We start from the raw sequence: 23,133 nt of genomic DNA on the forward strand, positions 1-23,133 counted from the left end.
GGCTAAGGCCTACCACTTCAACCTTAAAAACATCTCTAAAATTTGTTGTTTCCTTACACAAGACACAACTAAGATTTTAATCAACTCTCTTATCCTGTGCCACCTTCACTACTGCAACTTCATCTTTTCTGGTCTCCCTAGCTTCCGTCTATCTCCTTTACAATCTATAATGAATGCCTCTGCCAGGCTCATCTACCCTACAGGTCGCACTTCATCTGCTGCACCTCTCTGTCAATCCCTTCACTGGCTTCCTCTTGCCTTCATGATTAAACACAAAATTCTGACTCTGACATACAAAGCCCTCAACAGCACTGCTACCCCCTATATCTCAAATCTTTCTCCTCCTACACTCCTCCTCCTCACATTCCTGTTTACAGGACTTCTCCAGACTGGCTCCCATCTTGTGGAACTCTCTGCCTTGCTCCACAAGACTCTCCCCTAGTTTTGAAAGCTTAAAGCTCTCCCTAAAGACTCTACTGTTCAGGGACGCATTCAACCTACACTAACCTTTCCTAAATCCATTGCTATCCCTTTAAACCCCCTTAGCATGTAAGCCTAGGAGACAAGCTGTTTGTAGATCACCTTCATAAGAGCTGACTACAACAGTGCAACTCTTGGCAGGACCCATTTGATCCCTATAAATGTTATCTTGTATACCACCTATGTTTATAGTGCTGCAGAATCTGTTGGCGCTCTACAAATATTTATACATGTATTTCAGCACTCTAGCTAGGTGTTGCAAGTCACCCAAGGGCCACTGCCTAAGCCTAAAAGTATGTACAAAAAATAGCAAGCGGGTGACAGCAAACTCCAATAAATTTATTCAAAAAAGTCCTTTTTTGTCTTTTTTGAATAAATTTATTGGAGTTTGCTTTCATCCGCTTGCTATTTTTTGTAGGTGGTCTACAAATACCTGATGATAATAATAATATAATACTTAGCATGATTCTAGCAACACAAATGCTTTAAATTTTAATTACATAACATATGGGCATTATCTTTACATAAACTTCATATAATTTGTAAAAAAAAAATATGTGTACTGCACTTTATGACCTAGTCCACCAAACCCAATCCACACTTTGTAAAAAAAAAAAGAGTCCAGAGTAAACAGAGTAAATTCCGTATTGTACGAGAGAGAGTACAATACCTGTCTCTTGAAAGCTTACAAATTGTCTTCCTGTTGGTCAGACCTGCACCGCAGATGAGTAATATATCTTTTGCCACTCTACAAGGTTTCCTGCACTGTGAGATGGGCCAACTGCAAGGATTACATGGCACATGCTAGTTTCCATTCAGATAAATTACCTACTGACTGTCAGAGTAAGACACAGTTTTAGATTTAAGACACACCCTTCTGCAGATGTGTTAGCATTTTCATGATTGGCCTAATCATGAATGTGACACCTAACTTGTCAGACAGTGGGCGGGTGCTCCATCCTGCACATTCATATTAATTTATTTTTTCTTTCTTACTAATGACACAGTGAGTCCACGGATCATCATCAATTACTGTTGGGAATATCACTCCTGGCCAGCAGGAGGAGGCAAAGAGCACTACATCAAAGCTGTTAAATATCACTCCCCTACCCACAATCCACAAGTCATTCTTTTTGCCTGTAGTGCAAGGAGGAGGTGAAGTTTAGGTGTCTGATGAGAAGTTTTCTTCAATCAAGATTTTATTATTTTTTTAGCACAGTAAGCTTACTCTGTTACTTTCTGGGGTCTAGCCTAGTCCACATCAGTCTCTTAAGTAGGGCAGTGGTGGCTTTTGAGCACTTGAGAACTTGTGAGGTACAATCCTCGCTGCGTTTTATCAAGAATCTGCTGCCCTAACTAGAAAACCTGAGTAGGTTTACTCAGTTTTTCTCTCTTCACAGGTCCATGTGAAGTGCTGCACCCTCTCAAACCAGGTGAGTTGTCCTGCTGCCGGACAGCACTTTCAGGTAAGTGCCATTTTAATTTTCTTTTGCAAGCAGATTGTTGGCACTTGTTACAGCTAAAAGCTGTCTTATTTAATATGGGACTTTATTTAACCTTCATGTTTGGGGTTTCTTTTAGGCAGTTTTGGCATTGAGACTGTGAGGTGATTTATGGTGGCTCAGTGTGTTATAGTAGTTTTTATAGTTTTACTTTTGGTCATGGAGATTACTGTTGTAAGCCATTTTTTTTTTGGCAGTTAGGGCTCTGTAACCGCTCTGTATTTGAGAAGGAGATTGTTTCTTCTGTGAGGGAAGTCACTCTGTGAGCTGCAGGACAGGTAGGCACCTCAGTAAAGCTACTGAGGTGTATAGGTAGCCTGAGGTCTATTTGTTTTTTTTGCGCTAACCCATATTTCTATTTAAAGACACAGTACACATTTATATTTTATTTTCAAATAAAGAATTTTTACTATTTATCCTTATTTATTACATAAGATGGATCAAGAGGCTTTTCAAACCATTATCCCAGGCAAAGTTGCTGCTTGTCAGTTATGTTTTGATGCTCAGGTGGAACCCCCAGTTCCTTTTTGTTCCTCATGCATTGAGAGAACTTTAAGTTATAGAGATAAAATATTTGACCATGAGCCACCATTATCCCAGGCAAATGCTGTTCAGGTGTTTCCTGTTGCAGATATGCCGCAGCTTTCTCCTCAAGCATCCCAACTTTTTCAGTCTCTACATACAGTGCCCTGTGTTTCCTCTTTCAATCCTGTAGGATTTTCTCTACAAGACATTGCTTCCCAGGTATCCCTTGTGGTATCTGAGGCCTTGTCAGCTTTCCCCATGTTGCAGGGAAAGCGTAAAAAGAAATTTAAGGAAACAGTTAGTAAGGTTTCTGATCAAGTTCTGGCTATCCAGAGTGTCCCTTCCCATAAGCCTGAGGAAGAAGACATGTCGGTAGCATCTGAGGGGGAAATCTCAGACAGTGTAATTCCTTCTCCTGATGCTGAAGTGGTATCCTTCAGATTAAAGCTAGAACGCCGTTGCTTATTACTTAAGGAGGTTTTGGATACTTTGGACAACTCTAAAACAACTATCATAGTCAGTCCTAAAAAGTCTAGTAAATTGAACAAATACTTTGATGTTCCCTCTGCAGTGGAGGTTTTTCCGGTTCCTGACCGTGCTGCAGAGATTATTGCTCGAGAATGGGAAAGACCTGGTATTCCCTTTCCTCCATCTCCTATTTTTAAGAAGATGTTTCCTATAGTGTATTCTATTAAGGAGTCGTGGCAGACGGTTCCTAAGGTAGAAGGAGCGATCTCTACTTCAGCCAAGAGGACTGCTATTCCCATAGAGAATATTTGTTCTTTTAAAGATCAAATGGATAAAAAATTGGAGGCTTTACTAAAAAAGATGTATGTCCACCAGGTTCTACAATGGCAACCTGCGGTGTATATCTCCACTGTTACCAGCGCTGCGGCTTACTGGTTTGATGCGTTGTCTGACTCTCTTCAGACAGCTACCCCTTTTGATGAGATCCAGGACAGGATTAAGTTAGCCAATTACTTAATTACATATGCTTTATTACAGGTTATTAAACTGGGAGCAAAAATTTCTGGTTTTGCAATCCTAGCCCACAGAGCTTGTGGTTGAAGTCCTGGTCTGCGGATGTTTCATCTAAATCTAAGCTCATGGCTATTCCTTACAAGGGTAAGACCTTGTTTGGACCTGGTTTGGCAGAAATTATCTCAGATATTACTGGAGGGAAGGGTTCTTTTCTTCCTCAAGATAAAAAGAATAAGCAGAAGGGATGTGAGAGTAATTTTCATTCCTTTCATAACTTTAAAGGCAAGTCTTCCTCCCCTTCCTCCAAGTAAGATCAAGCCAAGCCTTCCTGGAAGCCCAACCTGTCCTGGAATAAGGGAAAGCAATCTAAAAAGCCTTCAGCTGATTCCAAGTCAGCATGAAGGGTTGGCCCCCAATCCGGGAGCGGATCTTGTAGGGGGCAGACTCTCCATTTTTTTCCCAGGCTTGGATAAGAGATGTACCGGATCCCTGAGTGGGGGACATTGTCTCCCAGGGATACAAAATAGACTTTAAATCTTTTCCTCCCAGAGGCAGGTTTCTCCTCTCCAGATTATCTGTAGACCAGATCAAAATAGAGGCGTTCATACATTGTGTCAAGGACCTTTCACTCTGGGGGTAATAGTTCCAGTTCCCTTTCAGGAAAGTGGTCTGGGATTTTACTCAAATCTGTTCCACCAATTCTAGATCTAAAATGTTTAAACAAGTTTCTGAGAGTGCAATCCTTCAAGATGGAGACTATACACTCCATTCTTCCCTTGGTACAAGAGGGTCAATTCATGACAACCATAGACCTAAAGGATGCATACCTTCATGTTCCCATTCACAGGGACCATCACAAGTTTCTGAGATTCACATTTTTGCACAATCCAGTTTGTGGCCCTTCCATTCGGCCATGCCACAGCTCCCAGAATTTTCTCAAAGGTTCTGGGGACTCTTTTAGTTGTGCTTAGATCTCGGGCATTGCAGTGGTACCTTATCTGGATGACATTCTGGTTCAGGCGCCATATTTTCAACAAGCAGAATCTCATACAGAGATCTTGTTGTCATTTATTCGATCCCACGGATGGAAGGTGAATCTGGAAAAATGTTCTCTGGTTCCAGCTACAAGGGTCGTATTTTTGGGGACCATAATAGACTCCCTGTTAATGAAGATTTTTCTGATGGAGGTCAGAAAAAGAAAGATTTTTGACTCTTGTTTTGTCCTTCAGTCCTCTCCACGGCCATCAGTGGCTCAATGTATCGAGGTAATCGGTCTGATGGTGGCTTCCATGGGCATCATTCTGTTTGCTCGGTTCCATCTCAGACCTCTGCAGTTATGCATGCTCAGACAATGGAACGGGAACTATACAGACCTGTCTCCACGTGTAGATCTAGATCAGGCATCAATAAATTCTCTTCCATGGTGGCTTTCTCAGGATCATCTCTCCCAGGGTACTTGCAGACTCTCCTGGGTGATTGTGACCATGGATGCCAGCCTTCTAGGTTGGGGAGCAGTATGGGGCTTGTTGAAGGCTCAGGGCTTATGGACCCAGGAGGAGTCAGTCCTGCCCATAAACATCTTGGAGCTGAGAGCAATCTTCAATGCTCTGCTGGCCTGGCCTCAGTTAGCCTTAGCCCGGTTTATCAGATTCCAGTCGGACAACATAACCTTGGTGGCCTACATCAAACACCAGAGGGGAACTCGGAGTTCCTTGGCCATGACAGAGATGGTCCGAATTATTCAGTGGGCAGAGACCCACAACTGCTGTCTTTCTGTGATCCACATCCCAGGAGTGGACAATTGGGAAGTGGATTTTCTGAGCAGACAGACTTTTCATCCCGGGGAGTGGGAACTTCCTCAAGTGGGGGCAGCCGGAGTTGGATCTCATGGCTTCTCGTCAGAATGCCAAACTTCCGAGGTACGGCTCGAGGTCAAGTGATCCGCAGGCATTTCTGATCGTTGCTCTGGCAGTTCCTTGGAACTTTAGTCTAGCATACCTCTTTCCTTCGTTCGCTCTCCTTCCAAGAGTCATCGCTCGAATCAAGCAGGAGAGGGCGTCTGTAATTCTCATAGCCCCGGCGTGGCCTCGTAGGATTTGGTATGCAGACCTAGTGGAAATGTCATCCTTTCCACCTTGGAGACTGCCTCTGAGGAAGGACCTTCTACTTCAGGGTCCCTTCCTTCATCCAAATCTTGTTTCTCTGAAGCTGACTGCTTGGAGATTGAACGCTTAGTTTTATCGGTCATTGAGAGCTTGATTCAGGCTTGAAAGCCTGTGACTTGCAGGATTTACCATAACATCTGGAGTTAATACTTGTATTGATGTGAATCCAAAGGATTCTCTTGGAGTAGAGTAAGGATTCCTAAAATTTTGTCCTTTCTCCAGGATGGTCTGGAGAAGGGGTTGTCAGCAAGTACTCTAAAGGGGCAGATTTTGGCATTGTCTATTTTGTTACATAAGCGCTTGGTGGATGTGCCAGACGTGCAATCATTTTGTCAGGCTTTGGTTAGAATTTGGCCTGTGCTTAAACCTGTTACTCCTCCATGGAGTCTTAATGTTGTTCTTAAAGTTTTACAACAGGCTCCGTTTGAGCCTATGCATTCTTTAGATAATAAGATGTTATCTTGGAAAGTTTTGTTTCTTCAAGTGGGACCGCTACCATCACAGTTTTCTCCCCAAAAAATGTCAGAAATGTTGTGCTGTATCTTATAAGAGGTGCTGGACCCAGGGATACATCTGATCTTGAAAACACTTCTTTGGGACACTTTCCAATCTTACTCACAGAGATAAGACACTAGGAAAAATCCACAATGGTGTAATATGTCAGTAAAGGGAAAGCCCAAATAATACTGTACTCAAAAGATAAGTTAAAAGTATTCAGCCAGTTTATTGTAGATTGAGTAAACAACTCCTTCACAAAGAGTATTCACTTTTTATTTCCAAATGCGTTTCAACGGTGTTATGCCGTTTTTCTCAAAAGCTTGAAGTTTTACAAATAGTTCCGCTCAAATAGCGGTTTAAATACACATGTTAAGTCACACCCCAAATTTGTAGCGTCACAAAATACTCCAGAGTGGGATGTTTACAATAAGAAACAAATTATTTCATACAAGTTAATACATTCACAGATATAATACAATCAATTTAAAAAGTTAAAATACAAAAATTTCATGTTAAATAACCATTAGCCTATCGCTATGCACACATTTTTAAACCAACCTATAGCATTCTACAATTGATAGCCAATCCTCTGAGTTCAAAAAAAGTTTTCATTCGAGTCCTCATATGTCCTCAGTTCTCATTTAGGTCCTAGTGGAAAGTTCCGATCACGTGATCCGGAAAGGTCCAATCAAAGTCCTTTCAAGTTTTATACGTCATGTAGAAAGTTCTTGTATTCCCATTGGATGAAGTCCGTTATCTGTAATATACATATTAGAATAGGTGACACTTAATCAGAAATAAAATAAATATGTAAATTGTGTGAAATAAAGTGATTCAATGGCCTCTAGTTATGAAGCTCCGGACGTACATGCCTTCGCCGGCCCCAAGACGCTCACCTAAGCTTGCCTCACATCGCCGCCGCGGACCTGAATACGTTCATAAAAGTTATCAAAAAAGCTGTCAAAAAGCTGCGCACCAAGTACGGGGCGATGAGCAGCGGACTGTGATAGTTATCACTCATCCAATCTCGCTGCTCTTCGGCTTTTCTACAGCTTTATTGATAAGCTGTCACTAAGCACCCACACTATACTATACTGTTCTACCCCCTATACCGCCGCCCCCCGGAGCCCCCCCGCAACCACATAAAGTTATTAACCCCTAAACCGCCACTCCTAGACCCTGCCGCAAATATAATAAATGTATTAACCCCAAAACCGCCGCTCCCGGACCCCGCCACCACCTACATATTACCTTTTAACCCCTATCCTGCCCCCCCTATACCACCGCCACCTATAATAAAGTTATTAACCCCTATCCTGCGGATCCCGGACCTGCCGCAACTAAATAAATTGTTTAAGCCCTAAACTGCCGCTCCCGGACCCCGCCGCCACCTATATTAAACTTATTAACCCCTAATCTGCCCCCCACACCGTTGCCACCTATAATAAATTTATTAACCCCTATCCTGCCCCCCTATACCGCCACCATCTATATTAAACTAATTAACCCCTATCCTGCCCCCCTATACCGCCGCAACCTATAATAAAGTTATTAACCCCTAAACCTAAGTCTAACACTAACCCTAACACCCCCCTAATTTAAATATTAATTAAATAAATCTAAATAAAAATTACTCTTATTAAATTAATTATTCCTATTTAAAACTAAATACTTACCTATAAAATAAACCCTAATATAGCTACAATATTACTAATAATTATATTGTAGCTATTTTAGGATTTATTTTTATTTTTTAGGCAAATTTAAATTTATTTTAACTAGGTACAATAGCTATTAAAAAGTTATTAACTATTTAATAGCTACCTAGATAAAATAAATACAAAATTACCTGTAAAATAAATCCTAACCTAAGTTACAAATAAACCTAACACTACACTATCATTAAATAAATTTAATTAATTAACTACAAGTAGCTACAATTAAGTACAATTAAATAAACTAAACTAAATTACAAAAAAACAAACACTAAATTACAGAAAATAAAAAAAGATTACAAGAATTTTAAACTAATTACACCTAATCTAAGCCCCCTAATAAAATAAAAAAAAACAAAATAATAAAAGTCCCTACCCTATACTACATTACAAAGTAACCAGCTCTTTTACCAGCCCTTAAAAGGGCTTTTTGCGGGGCATGCCCCAAAGTAATCAGCTCTTTTGCCTGTAAAAAAAAATACAACCCCCCCAACATTAAAACCCACCACCCACATACCCCTACTCTAACCCACCCAAACCCCCCTTAAATAAACCTAACACTACCCCCCTGAAGATCTCCCTACCTTGAGTCGTGTTCACCCAGCCGGGCCGAAGTAATCATCCAAGGGGCGCTGAAGATGTCTTCCATCCAATAGAAGTCTTCATCCAGGCGGCGTCTTCAATCTTCATCCATCCGGAGCGGAACCATCTTCAAAGCAGCCGACGCGGATCCATCCTCTTCAACCGACGCCTACTCGCCGAATGAATATTCCTTTAAGTGACATCATCCAAGATGGCATCCCTCGAATTTTGATTTGCTGATAGGATTCTATCAGCCAATCGGAATTAAGGTAGGAAAAATCTGATTGGCTGATTCAATCAGCCAATCAGATTCAAGTTCAATCCGATTGGCTGATACCTTATTTAATTTATTTAATGATAGTGTAGTGTTAGGTTTAATTGTAACTTAGATCAAAAATACATCAGAGCGCCAAATATAAGTTTATAAATTGATTGTGATTTTAAAACACATTTTATATTTTTAACTGTTAACTGCATGGATCCATGAGTTTTGATTGTAACTTTTTAAAATATTGTTAAACCAATAAATTGTTATAATTTTTATTTCAAATTTGTGGAGTTTTATACATAAGTGCAATATAGACCCAGCCTCAAAGTTTGGCGCTCTGATGTATTTTTGATCTTTAAATATTTCGCATTTGACCACTAGGAGTCATCCTATTGGAGCTAAGGGTCTGATATAGTAGGCGCTAAAGATATTGCCTTTACATATTAATTGTAACTTAGGTTAGATTTTATTTTACAGGTAATTTTGTATTTATTTTAGCTAGGTAGTTATTAAATAGTTAATAACTATTTAATAGCTATTGTACCTGGTTAAAATAAATACAAAGTTGCCTGTAAAATAAATATAAATCCTAAAATAGCTGCAATGTAATTATTAATTACATTGTAGCTATCTTAGGGTTTATTTTACAGGTAAGTATTTAGTTTTGAATAGGAATAATTTATTTAATGATAGTGTAGTTGTTAGGTGTAATTGTAACTTAGGTTAGTTTTTATTTTACAGGTAAATTTGACTTTATTTTATCTAGGTAGCTATTAAACTATTTAATAGCTATTGTACCTAGTTAAAATAAATTTAAATTTGCCTGTAAAATAAAAATAAATCCTAAAATAGCAACAATATAATTATTAGTAATATTGTAGCTATATTAGGGTTTATTTTATAGGTAAGTATTTAGTTTTAAATAGGAATAATTAATTTAATAAGAGTAATATTTATTTAGATTTATTTAATTAATATTTAAGTTAGGGGGGTGTTAGGCTTTGTGTTAGACTTAGGTTTAGGGGTTAATAATTTTATTATAGGTTGCGGCGGTATAGGGGGGGGCGGGATAAGGGTTAATAGGTATTATGTAGGTGGCGGCGGGGTCCGGGAGTGGCGGTTTAGGGGTTAATATAATTATTATAGTTGGGGCGGGGTCCGGGAGCGGCGGTTTATGGGTTAATATAATTATTATAGTTGCGGCGGGGTCCGGGAGCGGCGGTTTAGGGGTTAATAAGTTTATTAGAGTGGCGGTGGGCTCCGGGAGCGGTGGTTTAGGGGTTAACAACATGTTTAATATAGGTGGCGGCGGTGTAGGGGGGCAGATTAGGGGTGTTTAGACTCGGGGTACATGTTAGGGTGTTAGGTGCAGACATCTCCCATAGGAATCAATGGGATGTCGGGCAGCAGCGAACATGAGCTTTCGCTATGGTCAGACTCCCATTGATTCCTATGGGATCCACCGCCTCCAGGGCGGCGGATTGAAACCAGGTACGCTGGGCTGGAAAAGTGCAGAGCGTACCTGGTAGTCATTTGATAACTTCCAAAAGTAGTCAGATTGTGCCGAACTTGCGTTCGGAACATCTGGAGTGATGTAAGAATCGATCTGTGTCGGACTGAGTCCGGTGGATTGAAGCTTACATCACTAGATTCTACTTTTGCCAGGCAGTAGGGCTTGATAACTTAGGCGAATCAGCTTTGCCACAAATACACTGTGGAATTCCAGCATATTTGAGGTTGATGGCTTGATAACTAGAGGCCAATAACTTTACTTGATTGAATTATTAATATACAGTCACAATATATAAAATTTAAATACTTAAACAAGTAAAAAACAATTAAGTAAGGATGCCGACAGCACTGCCCCTTCATATTCATAAAACATGTTTAAATGTGTGAAATAAGTTTAGATTTGTTTTGGAAAAAAATAAAATATGATTACATTTTAAATTTAGAGTAGTCAATACGTGATTTTTTTTATCAATACGTGAAAAAAAAAAATAATTACATTACAGTGAAAATAAGTTTATATACAAATACTGAAAAATTGGTCCAATTATGTTTATAGAAAGGCAGCAATATTAACCCCTTAATGACCGGACCATTTTTCAATTTTCTTACCCTTAATGACAATGGCTATTTTTACATTTCTGTAGTGTTTGTGTTTAGCTGTAATTTTCCTCTTACTCATTTACTGTACCCACACATATTATATACCGTTTTTCTCGCCATTAAATGGACTTTCTAAAGATACCATTATTTTCATCATATCTTATAATTTACTATAAAAAAAATTATAAAATATGAGGAAAAAATTTAAAAAAACACACTTTTTCTAACTTTGACCCTAAAAATCTGTTACACATCTACGACCACCAAAAAACACCCATGCTAAATAGTTTCTAAATTTTGTCCTGAGTTTAGAAATAGCCAATGTTTACATGATCTTTGCTTTTTTTGCAAGTTATAGGGCAATAAATACAAGTAGCACTTTGCTATTTCCAAACCACTTTTTTTCAAAATTAGCGCTAGTTACATTGGAACACTGATATCTGTCCGGAATCTCTGAATATCCCTTGACATGTATATATTTATTTTTAGAAGACAACCCAAAGTATTTATTTATACCCATTTTGGTATATTTCATGCCACCATTTCACTGCCAAATGCGAGCAAATAAAAAAAAATCGTTCACTTTTTCCCAAATTTTGTCACAAACTTTAGGTTTCTCACTGAAATTATTTACAAACAGTTTGTGCAATTATGGCACAAATGGTTGTAAATGCTTCTCTGGGATCCTCTTTGTTCAGAAATAGCAGACATATATGGCTTTGGCATTGCTTTTTGGTAATTAGAAGGCCACTAAATGCCGCTGTGCACCACACGTGTATTATGCCCAGCAGTGAAGGGGTTAATTAGGGAGCTTGTAGAGACCTTGAAGGGTTAATTTTAGCTTTAGTGTAGTGTAGTAGACAACCCAAAGTATTGATCTAGGCCCATTTTGGTACATTTGATGCCACCATTTCACCGCCAAATGCGAGCAAATAAAAAAAAAAGTTAAAATTTTCACAATTTTAGGTTTCTCACTGAAATTATTTACAAACAGCTTGTGCAATTATGTCACAAATGGTTGTAAATGCTTCTCTGGGATCTCCTTTGTTCAGAAATAGCAGACATATATGGCTTTGGCGTTGCTTTTTGGCAATTAGGAGGCCACTAAATGCTGCTGCGCACCACACTTGTATTATGCCCAGCAGTTAAGGGGTTAATTAGGTAGCTTGTAGAGAGCTTGCAGGGTTAATTTTAGCTTTAGTGTAGAGATCAGCCTCCCACCTGACACATCCCACCCCCTGATCCCTCCCAAACAGCTCTCTTCCCTCCCCCACCCCACAATTGTCCCCGCCATCTTAAGTACTGGCAGAAAGTCTGCCAGTACTAAAATAAAAGGTGTTTTTTTTTATTTTTTATTATTCATCTGTGATGGACCCCTGCCTTAGCCCCCAACCTCCCTGATCCCCCCCAAACAGCTCTCTAACCCTCCCAACCTACCTATTTGCCACCATCTTGGGTACTGGCAGCTGTCTGCCAGTACCCAGTTTTCCCAAAAAAAGAGACCTTGTTTTTTTTTTGGTTTTTTTTCTTAAATACATAGTTTTCTGTAGTGTAGCTTCCCCCCCCAATAACCCCATCCCCCTACCCTAGCAGATCCTATTAGTATTTTTTTAAAAAAAAAATGTTTTCTGCCCCCCTCTCTCTTCTTTAATCATTGGTGGCAGTGGTTGCTGCGCGCACACGCACACACACACATGCACGCGCGCGCGCCCCCGCAGGCCCACCTTCGCACGCTCCCAGCATCCGGCATGCACAAAGCACTTGCAGGAACCGGATGCCGGGTAGCGATGGGCCGCCCACCCACCTCCCTTGAAAGCTCCCACCAACGAACGGCACCATCGCTACCGGTGCAGAGAGGGCCACAGAGTGGCTCTCTCTGCATCGGATGCTTGTTAAAGGGTATTGCAGGATGCCTCAATATCGAGGCATCACTGCAATACCCTGAGAGCTGCTGGAAGCGATTGCGATCGCTTCCAGCACTCTCTTAAACAACTGACGTACCAGGTACGTCCATTGTCACTAACTGTTAGTTTTTGCAGGACGTACCTGGTACGTCAGTTGTCATTAAGGGGTTAACATCCTTATTCATGCCCCATGCTTTCTAAGTATGGATCCACCATAGTTCCCTTTGATTTAATTGTTTCTCTATTTTTCCTCCTCACGTATTGACTACTCTAAATTAAAATTTTAATCATATTTTATATTTTTCCCAAAAAAGTCTAAACTTATGTCACAATTTTAAACATTTTTTATAAATATGAAGGGTCAGTGGTATCGGCACCCTTATTAAATTGTTTTTCACTTCTTTAAATATTTAAATTTTATATATTGTGACTGTATATTAATAATTCAACCATGTAAAGTTATTGAATCACTTTATTTGACATAATTCACATATTTCTTTATTTCCAATTAAGTGCCACATATTCTAATATGTATATTACAAATAACAGACTTCATCCAATGGGAATACAAGAACTTTCTACATGACGTATAAAACTTGAAAGGACTTTGATTGGACCTTACCAGATCGCATGATCAGAACTTTTCACTCAGACCTGAATGGGAACTGAGGACATATGAGAACTCAAACTTGTTTTGAACTCGGAGGATTGGCTATCAATTGTAGAATGCTATAGGTTGGTTTAAAAATGTGTGCATAGTGATAGGCTAATGGTTATTTAACATTAAATTATTGTATTTTAACTTTTTAAATCAATTATATTAGATATGTGTTTTTTAGATCATGTTTTTAGAATATATTAACTTGCACGAAATAATTTTTTTCTTATTATAAACATCCCACTTTGGAGTATTATGTGACGCTACCAATTTGGGGTGTGACTTAACATGTGTATTTAAATTGCTATGTGAGAGGAACTATTTGTAAAACTTCAAGCTCTTGAGAAAAACGGCGCAACACCATAAAAACGCGTTGGAAAATAAAAAGTGAATTTTCTTTTTGAAGGAGTTGTTTACTAGATCTACAATAAAACGGGCTGAACACTCGTAACTTATCTTGTGAGTACAGTATTATTTGGGCTTTCCCTTTACTGGCATATTACACCATTGTGGATTCCTAGTGCCTTATCATCTCCTCTTATAAGATACAGCATATGCTGTTGGCATTTATCATTGCACAAGCATTTATAGTGAAATGCTTGTACAATGCCACCCCCTGCTCACTGGCAGCCAATCGGCCGCTAGAAGGGGCTGTCAATCATCCCAATCGAGCCTAAAATGATTGGAATCTGAAGCAACATTCGCTGCTTCATAAATGGAGCCCTTAGTGCCCAATCATGTAAAGCTCCTTGGGATTTTCAAAGAAAGGTCTTCAGTTCTATGAAGCCCCTGTCTTAATTCACTAAAGACAGTTGTTACCTTGAGATCAGTGTATCTCACAAAAGGTAGATAAAGGTAATACTGAAATAAAAATTGTAATAAAGCTGTTATGCAAAAATAGTAATTATTTAAAAATAAATAAATAGTATTTCTAACTATAAGTTGAGAAGATTGTTTCAAAATACACAAAATACGTATTACCCTAATAGAAAAACACATGTATATTATAATAGATGCGATTGTAAGGTGCTATATGCAAAAAGCAACAAAATCTGATTTATATTGGCTACAAGATTTCATTTTTAAAGTTCGACTCCTGCTACCTACTTCGACCTCCCTAGCAAGGTTTCTATCTCCAGCGAGCTTCATTATATTCTATAGGAGAATTCTTGCCCCTCGCAGGGACAGACCCTTGGCCTTATCTTCAAAAAATATCAGGACTTTTATTTCCCTGAGGGCAAGAACGTTGTTTTCTTTTTATATATAATATCTGTTTTTATTTATGTTTACTTTGATTTAACATATTTGTTTTAACTAAATGAGTACTGTTTCATTTCCAAAGGCACAGTAAACATCTTGTAATTGCAATATTTTTTTTGTAGTCTGGCAATAAATGATTAATCATGTACATTACTGAGCCTACCGTAGTAAGCTCCCAAACAAATGAGCTAAGTTTTAGCAAAAGCACCAAAACAATTTCAATCACTTTATTAATGTGTTTTTTTGTTGTATACTCTGTCTAAATCAGGAAAGTTAAATATTTACTTTCATGTCTATTTAAGAAAATGTGCACATGAATAATAAATATTAGGATACAACTAGTTTCATTAAAAAGATTTTTTGAAGGACAATGAAAACCAACATTCTCTATAATGTTTGCGTTTTTAAATATGCTACATATTATAAACAAAATGTGCTTCTAAATTATATATAGAGTGAATTAAAAATGAATGAAACAGTCAATCTATTCAATATTATTATAGAGTGAAATAGCCTTGTCTACATGAGAGGGTTTAACAATAATTTTAAAGGGACAGTCAACACCAGAATTTTTGTTGTTTTAAAAGATAGATAATCTCTTAATTACAAATTCCCCAGTTTTGCATAACCAACACAGTTATAATTATACACATTTTACCTCTCTAATTACCTTGTATCTAAGCCTCAGTAGACTGCCCCCTTATTTCAGTTCTTTTGACTGACTTGCATTTTAGCCAATCAGAGCTGTCTCCATGGTAAATTCACGAGCATGAGCTCAATGTTATCCATATGAAGCACGTGAACTAATGCCCTCTAGTGGTGAAAAACTGTCAAAATGCATTTAGATTAGAGGCGGCCTTCAAGGTCTAAGAAATTAGCATATGAACCTCCTAGGTTTAGCTTTCAACTAAGAATACCAAGAGAACAAAGCAAAATTGGTGCTAAAAGTAAAATGGAAAGTTGTTTAAAATTACATGCCCTATCTGAATCATGAAAGTTTTTTTGGACTTGACTGTCCCTTTAATGAAAGAACTGTACTAAATTAAATTATGATTTCTGCCTGAGAGATGGGTCACTGTCAATCAATCTCTGGTGATGAGTTGTGCAAAAATTCACAATTCAAGTAGCTTTAACTTAAAGGGACAATATACACCAATTTTCCTAGAACTGCATGTAAAAGACACTACTATAAAGAATAATATGCACAGAATATGCTCAGATACTGAAATAAAAATCCAGTATAAAAGCGTTTAAAACTTACTTAGAAGCTCCCAGTTTAGCACTGTTGATAAGGTTAGGCTGGGACACCCACTGAAAGGGACTGAGAGCAGACCCTCCCCTGCATATGAAAAGACCCATTATACAAACAGTAGCAAGCTAAAGTCTAAATCTTTGGTAGGAGTCTGAAAATCAGCACAATGCTATTTAAAAATTAAAAAAAATATACTTTTTACAAAAGCACCCCAGATGAGCTATATAAACGGATCATCTACTAAACATTTATGCAAAGAAAAATCTTGTATACAATGTCCCTTTGAAGGCACATAGTACTTAAACAATCTCTAGTATGCATATGAAATAGTGGCACTTACACAAGCTGAAACAATTTATTTTCCTTAAAAATGTTAAGTAAAAGCTGTTTAAATTTAAATTGAGATTTGAGAATAATACTGTAGTATTCATTTTGGTAGTTTAATCTTCATTGGCTGATAAGGACAACTGTCTCTAGTTTCATTGGTAAAGAGGATGGTTAGCATGCATTTAAAAAAAAGAAGAAACAAAGAAGTAAGTAGACCACAATTTCTATTTTCAGTATAAAATGTTTTTTGTTACTCGTTCTTATGCTTCATGTATTTTTTTTAGTTCAATGTACCTTTAAAGTAGGGTGACCATATTGCCACTTCAAAAAGGGATGCATATGAAAAATACACATGTAAGGAATCTTTTAATGGAACATTATTCAAAACATTTCTTTAAACAACCCTGACATATGTATTTTTCATATGTGTCCATTTTTAAAGCGGCAATATGGTCACCCTACTTTAAAGGGACACAGTCAAAATTAAACCTTCATGATTCAGACAGAGCATGCCGTTTTAAGAGACTTTTCAATTCACCTCCATTATCAAATTGTGCAGTCTTTTATATGCACACTTTTTAAGGCACCAGCTACTATTGTACATGTGTACAATTTCACAGTGTATACATATACTCACCGGCCACTTTATTAGGTACAGCTGTTCAATTGCTTGGTAACACAAATTCCTAATCAGCCAAACAAATGGCGGCAACTAAATGCATTTAGGCATCTAGAGGTGGTGGTGGTGTAATGGTGTGGGGGATATTTTCTTGGCACACTTTGGGCCAATGGAGCATTGTTTAAACGCCATGGCCTACCTGAGTATTGTTGCTGGCCATGTCCATCCCTGTATAACTACAGTGTACCCATCTTCTGATGGCTACTTCCAGCAGGATAATGCACCATGTCACAAAGCTCAAATCATTTTATCACACTGTACTCCAATGGCCTCCACAGTCACCAGATCTCAATCCAATAAAGCACCTTTGGGATGTGGTGGAACGGGAGATTCGCATCATGGATGTGCAGCTGACAAATCTGCAGCAACTGCGTGATGCTATCATGTCAATATGGACCACAATGTCTGAGGAATGTTTCTGACACCTTGTTGAATCTATGCCACAAAGAATGAAGGCAGTTCTGAAGGCAAAAGGGGGTCCAACCCAGTACTAGCAAGGTGTACCTAATAAAGTGGCCGGTGAGTGTATATGTATATATATATAACATATATGAGTCTGTGATTGGGTGATGGCTGTCACATGATACAGGGAGCCAACAAATTGAAGTACATTTTGAAATATTTCACAAAAAAACTGCTCATTTAAAATTCAGAGTTACTAGAGTAGACAAACATTTGCACTGCCATGAACTTAAAAATGTAATTGTTTTGCATTTCTTTATCTGATCATTTCTGAATAAGCCAATTAAGGAAAGATGTGGAGGCTTAGGATTGTGAAGCATGCCATGTGGTCTTCCATTTGTCTTCTTTTTCGGTGTAAATTAAAGGAAAGGGGGCAAAATAAATAGAATAAATTTGCAACTTTTTTTACTTACATGTAATTTGACATTTTACTTCAAAATGTAAAAACCATTACTGTGCCTTTAAGGGGACATGAAACCTATGAATTTCCTTTTATCACTAAGACAGAGCATACAATTTTTAACAACTTTCTGATATACATCTATGATCTAATTTGCTTTGTTTTCTTGGTATCCTTGCTGAAAAGCATACATAGGCTCATGAGCTGGGAGCTAGCTGCTGATTGGTGGCTGCAGATGTATGCCTCTTATCATTGGCTTACTCATTTGTTCAACTATCTCCCAGTAGTGCATTGCTGCTCCTCCAGTAAATTATACAAAAAGAATGAAGCAAAATTAGATCATAGGAGTAACTTGTTTAATAATGTATCTTCTTATCTGAATCATGAAACAAATATTTTAGGTTTCATGTCCCTGAAAAATACAAATTTGAAAAACTTTTTTTTATTTTTTATAAAACTTTGATGCATAATCATAGTATTTTCTTGTTAATTGAACAGCAATACAATACAAAACTGGTGTTCTTAAGTCTGGTGCCAGAAGGATAAATTAGTTTGCAACCAAATAATGTATTTATTCTGATTCCTGTAAAACTTACTGTATTGCCAAACAGAAAAGTTCTTCAAGAAGTAAAATAAGATTTCTGTGTTTTGCATTTCTCAAACAGCAGGGTTATAGTCCAACTCTAAAATTGCTGTAATCTTGACAGTTTCATCTGGCAGTCAGTCATTCAAAACGCAGACAAATTTACACTTTACCACTGCAGTGAGGAATAACATAAAGTCCCCTGACGCGCTAGTTACCATATAAATTTGGCGTATTGAAGTAGGTTCTGCAGTTGTTTGCCATTTGGCAGATACAAAAAAGAAAATATGATGTCTAATAAAAGCTTTCCGAACGGGAAATGTGTTTTTAATTTATCGTTTTTCACATCATTTACAATGAATTGTAGATGCTGCAGGTGTCACAGTATAACTAAAAAAAAATAAAAAAATCTTTACTGGTTTTGAATTTCGTATTTCTGTGAATTTTGATGGCTGTATTTCATAGAAATGAAGTCATTTTAGTGTGATTTTTGAAATGGCAATATGAAATGGAAGGCAAATTGATTATGAAAAGTAGAATTACTTCTCTTTTCTCAGATCTGATTTTTTTTTTGGAAAATAAAAGTAAATGTTAATAGCTTAAAAAAACAATAAAAAAATGTTAGTATATTATTTTTCTTACTAGCTGTTCTATATCAGTTATTTATAAACAGGTGTCCCTGTTACACTTCGATATTCACACCCCAAAACTTCTTTAAGAACCGCTAAGGTTTTTTTTTTTTTGTTTTTTTTTAAAGGGACCAATATTGATATTGATAACCAATATTGATATATTAATATACTTTATAACATTTAAACCTCTAAATTTCTGCCTATTTCTCAGCCACTACAGACAGCCTATCACATACTTTCTTATTTGCTTTTCACAACAGGAGAGTACTAGTTCACGTGGGCCATATACATTGTGTTCATGCCCAGGAAGTTATTTAAGGGTTAGCACAACACAATACTAAATGCAATTCAATAGATAATAAATGGTCACATTCATGTGATCAGGGGGCTGTCAGAAGAGGCTTAGATACAAGGTAATCACAGAGGTAAAAAGTATATTAATATAACTGTGTTGGTTATGCAAAACTGGGGAATGAATAATAAAGGGATGATCTAGCTTTTAAAACAATAAAAATTCTATTGTAGACTGTTCCTTTAAATAATACCCCAAAACGTAAAAAAAATGTTATAGAAATAAAAAACCTCCTTTGCTTCCTCTGCTCCATAGAGCTTCTCGGTCTGCATGTATGTGAAGTAAAGAGCGGACCCACTTGTTATCATTATGCTTTGCCAAACAGAGCTTGGGAGTGTTTCTGTTAATAGTGGTGGAAATTCCAATCACTCTCTCTAAAAACATTACAGTAGATTGATTCTATTCTAGGCAAAAAGTTTGTCACAGAACTGTCTATAAAAACTCCACAGATGTGGTCATTAGAGAATTTAGCTGAAGAAAATGTTGACGCTTTTAATACAAAATAGAATCTCCTCTAACATGAAAATTACAAATTGGTTACAAATTCTCACTCAAATTTCAGATAAGATGGAGTATAACTGTATTATACTTCAGAGTGGACATTGCATGTACAAAAAGCATCAGTTTGTTTAAATTTGTATAAGGTCTGCTTTTAAATTAAACTAGCATGATTCAGATAGAGCGTGGAATTTAATTTACCCTTGGTGGTTATATCCTTCCCTACTGGAACTAGCTGGTGACTAGTGGGCTGCACACATTTATCTCTAATCATTGGCTGACCAGCTGTGTTCCTTATTCATTTTTTCTAAGTTTGTTTATTGTAAAAAAAAACACGTTTTGTATTTTGGCGTGTTTTTGGTTTAGAAACAAGATTAACAGTATAGGATATTAATATCCTGCATAAAAATATGTCTGTGGATTTTACCGGTAACAATAGTGCATTTTGAAAAAATGTTTACAAACATTTCTCTCTGCCAATCGTATTCAAGAAAATCTATATTGCACTTCTTCCGGATCCATCTTCATCCCGCCGACGCAGAACATCCATCCTGGCCGACAACTTCCCACGAATGACGGTTCCTTTAAGGGACGTCATCCAAGATGGTGTCCCTCGAATTCCGATTGGCTGATAGGATTCTATCATCCAATCAAAATTAAGGTAGGAAAATTCTGATTGGCTGATGGAATCAGCCAATCAGATTCAAGTTCAATCCGATTGGCTGATCCAATCAGCCAATCGGATTGAACTTGAATCTGATTGGCTGATTCCATCAGCCAATCAGAATTTTCCTACCTTAATTCCGATTGGCTGATAGAATCCTATCAGCCAATCGGAATTCGAGGGACGCCATCTTGGATGACGTCCCTTAAAGGAACCGTCATTCGTTGGGAAGTCATCGGCGATGATGGATGTTCCGCGTCGGCGGGATGAAGATGGATCCGGAAGAAAGAAGATTGAAGATGCCGCTTGATAGAAGACTTCAGCCCGATGATGGACCTCTTCAGCGCCCGCTTGGATCAAAACTTCAGCCCGATGATGGACCTCTTCAGCGCCCGCTTGGATCAAGACTTCAGCCCGACGATGGACCTCTTCAGCCCCCGCTTGGGCTTGGATGAAGATTTCAGAGCTTCCTCTGGACGGATTGGTGATACCCGGCGTGGTGAAGATAAGGTAGGATGATCTTCAGGGGCTTAGTGTTAGGTTTATTTAAGGGGGGTTTGGATTAGATTAGGGGTATGTGGGTGGTGGGTTGTAATGTTGGTGGGGGTATTGTATGTTTTTTTTACAGGCAAAAGAGCTGTTTTCTTTGGGGCATGCCCCGCAAAAGGCCCTTTTAAGGGCTGGTAAGGTAAAAGAGCTTTTCTATTTTTATTTTAGAATAGGGTAGGGCATTTTTTTATTTTGGGGGGCTTTGTTATTTTATTAGGGGGCTTAGAGTAGGTGTAATTAGCTTAAAATTGTTGTAATATTTTTATAATGTTTGTAAATTATTTTTTTATTTTTTGTAACTTAGTTCTTTTTTTATTTTTTGTACTTTAGTTAGTTTATTTAACTGTATTTATTTGTAGGTATTTTATTTAATTAATTTATTGATAGTGTAGTGCTAGGTTTAATTGTAACTTAGGTTATGATTTATTTTACAGGTAATTTTGTAATTATTTTAACTAGGTAGCTATTAAATAGTTATTAACTATTTAATAGCTATTGTACCTGGTTAAAATAAATACAAAGTTGCCTGTAAAATAAATATTAATCCTAAAATAGCTACAATATAATTATAATTTATATTGTAGCAATATTAGGGTTTATTTTACAGGTAAGTATTTAGCTTTAAATAGGAATAATTTATTTAATAAGAGTTAATTTATTTCGTTAGATAAAAATTATATTTAACTTAAGGGGGTGTTAGTGTTAGGGTTAGACTTAGCTTTAGGGGTTAATAAATATATTAGAGTAGCGGTGAGGTCCGGTCGGCAGATTAGGGGTTAATACTTAAAGTTAGGTGTCGTTGATGTTAGGGAGGGCAGATTAGGGGTTAATACTATTTATTATAGGGTTATTGAGGCGGAGTGAGGCGGATTAGGGGTTAATAACTTTATTATAGTAGCGGTGAGGTCCGGTCAGCAGATTAGGGGTTAATAATTGTAGGTAGGTGGCGGCAACGTTGGGGGCGGCAGATTAGGGGTTAATAAATGTAAGGTTAGGGGTGTTTAGACTCGGGGTTCATGTTAGGGTGTTAGGTGCAGACTTAGGAAGTGTTTCCCTATAGGAAACAATGGGGCTGCATTAGGAGCTGAACGCTGCTTTTTTGCAGGTGTTAGGTTTTTTTCAGCTCAAACTGCCCCATTGTTTCCCATGAAACACGTTTTTGAAGCTGGCCGCGTCCATAAGCACCGCTGGTATCGAGAGTTGCAGTGGCGGTAAATTATGCTCTACGCTCCCTTTTTGGAGCCTAATGCAGCCATTCTGTGAACTCTAAATACCAGCTGTATTTAAAAGGTGCGGGGGAAAAAAAGCATGCGTAGCTAACGCACCCCTTCTAACGCAAAACTCTAAATCTAGCCGTTTGTAAATTATATAAGGAGCATTTTTACAATATAAGGCATACACTTCATGCAATACACCTCCTGCACACATTTACTAGTATGTACCAACAATCAGTGACGTGCAGTGACGTCAGAGGATGGTGAGGCAGTGGCTAGGATACGCCTTCATTCTTTAGATATCCTTTGTTGAAGAAATAGCAATGCACATGGGTGAGCCAATCACATGAGGTATCTATGTGCAGCCACCAATCAGCAGCTACTGAGCATATTTAGATATGATTTTCAACAAAGGACATCAAAAGAATAAAGAAAATTAGATATTAGATGTAAATTGGAAAGTTATTTAAATTTGCATATGGGTTTCATATGGGTTTCATGTCCCTTTAAATGGTGTCTTGGAAAACTGGTCAACTTAGTAAACATCTGATTTTAGTCTAAAAGGATTGTAACAGAAACTCTTGCCAGATAACACAATGCTTGCTCTGATTATGAGATCTAGAAATCCATGCCCATTAAAATATGTTTAAAACATACTTTTTACTTTAATGCTGCAAATTATGCTTATAGATTCTTTCATTACATAAGGGATGAGAGTCAGAGGGGGAGGAAGAGAGACAGAGAGAGAAAGAGACCATGGGGGAGAACAACACATAAGGAGAGAGATGGATAGATAGAGAGACACACACACACACACAAGGGGGGGGGGGGGCACTGCATTTTAAAGTAATAAAACAGCAGAGCTACAGAG

This window comes from Bombina bombina, chromosome 5 (assembly GCF_027579735.1).
Source record: "Bombina bombina isolate aBomBom1 chromosome 5, aBomBom1.pri, whole genome shotgun sequence".
NCBI lineage: Eukaryota > Metazoa > Chordata > Amphibia > Anura > Bombinatoridae > Bombina > Bombina bombina.